Source organism: Mus caroli, chromosome 17, assembly GCF_900094665.2.
Source record: "Mus caroli chromosome 17, CAROLI_EIJ_v1.1, whole genome shotgun sequence".
Lineage (NCBI taxonomy): Eukaryota > Metazoa > Chordata > Mammalia > Rodentia > Muridae > Mus > Mus caroli.
In genome coordinates, this window is record NC_034586.1 from 47,210,248 (window position 1) to 47,212,203 (window position 1,956).

Here is a 1,956-nt window from a genome sequence, read left to right on the forward strand (position 1 = left end):
AGATAGTAACTTGAGATTCTTGTTGAGAAATCCTTCTTCTTGCCTACCATTTTTTTTTTTCCTCTAGGCAGTCTAAACACTTTTCCTTTAGGGCTGGCATGGATCCAGCCTATTGACTGGCCTCCTGCTGCTGGTAAACTTCCGGCTCTTCCAGTCTTTTCCCTGTGTCCTTCCATACCACATTGCTCGCAGAGTCTTCTCCAATTTGTCAAGGTTTTCAAAACCTTTTTAAAACCAGATCATTTCCACTTATTCTTGTTTCCTAGAATCCTCCAGTTCTTACCACTGACACAGGGATATTTCCAGCCCAGGCCAGTGCTTTCCAGTGAGAGCCAGTAAGAGATTTCAGCGATTTCTTCCAGGGTTCTAATCTGAGAATCAGTAACCTTATATAGTGTGTACAAACTGCTCGTCCTCCACAGTGCTGTGCACTTAGATTCTTCAACCCAAGGTGGTCTTGTGCATCGATCCCATAATGGGCAGTGACAGGAACTGCACAGGAGAAGGAGAAGGAGGAAGAGGAGGAGGAGGAGGAGTTATAGTTAGGTTGGACATACCAGGGAAAGAGGACTGGCATGCAGGAGGGACTTAGAGATCTCAGAGCACAAAAGGCACCTTTAGATAACTAAGAGGTGACAGGCAGCTGAGTACAGCAACCGGAAGTAGGTTCAGGAAGAGGTCCAGAGCCGGAAGGCCAGGGGTGCATGCGGAAGTGCAGGCCCTGAGCTGGCCAAGACATAAGACAGGAACCAGGCTTTCTCTTGTCACTCTCCTTTGTGTGACCCTCCCCACTCTTTTCCTTTTAGGTGTCTCAGATGTTCCTTTTCCTTCCCTGAAGCCACCAGTCTCCTATTTTTCAAGTGTTTTGTAAATACTAGGTCTTGACCTATGAACAGGTGGTGGGATCAATGTTGTGAATCGTTACCAGCATTTTCAAAGCATTGAACGGCAGTGGAATAACACAGGGCTGAAAACAGAGCTTAGATGCATTGCACTTGCCTAGTATGTTGATCCCCAACGCCAAAAAACAAAACAGTGTCAAACACAGAAAGGACAGAATGGTTTAAAACAGAATATGCAGAATCATATACAACAAAATAGAAAAAAATTGAATTCATGTTTGGAAAAGCCATTAGGCTTTGATCTCACTTATATGAGGTACATACAGGTGTGTGTGTGTGTGTGTGTGTTTGAAATGTGGATTGCTGGGGAAGTAGGCAGAGGACCAGAAGGGAGTCTCAGCAGTCAGGAGCACTAGCTGTTCTTGCAGAAGAGCTGGGTTCAGTGTTGAGCACCCACATGGCAGCTTGAAACTACCTGTGACTTCAGTTCCAGGGGATTCTGACACCCATTTCTGCTCTCCAGGAACATTAAGCACACAGGTGGTACAAATTACAGATGTGTAGGCAAAACACCCATGCACACAGAAAAGAACAAAGTACATGCATTTTTAAATGTATGATTTTTGAAAATCGTAAAATCACATATTTAGAAGTGGAAAAACCTACACATTAATATGATTGGTAATGGTTTTCTCAGAAGAACTTTTAAGAGGACCATGTTGATAAAGTTTTAATATGTCTGTATCTTTATATCTAACCCAAACAAAACTATTCTTGAATTTAAAATTCTTTTTTTTTTCTTGGAATTTTCCCTTTGCGAGTTAGCATCCTCTGTGGGGGAAATATGGTTTGTTTCTATCTCCAAAAGATGTTATAACAAGAAGTTTCCACAACTACTGATTCGAGTTAAAACGTCAGCCATGTTTGCTTATGCAGGATGCACATTAACTGAGTCTTGCACGCGCGTCCGACTTGACCAGCAAGAACGATGCACGCGTTTATTGGGAGAGCTTGATTGCAGAGGCGAAAAGACCCTCAGCCCAGCCCTGGTGCTGCTTTATATAGGCCTAGGAGAGGCGTGTCTCACACCCGGATTGTGTTGTGTTTGGTTGAT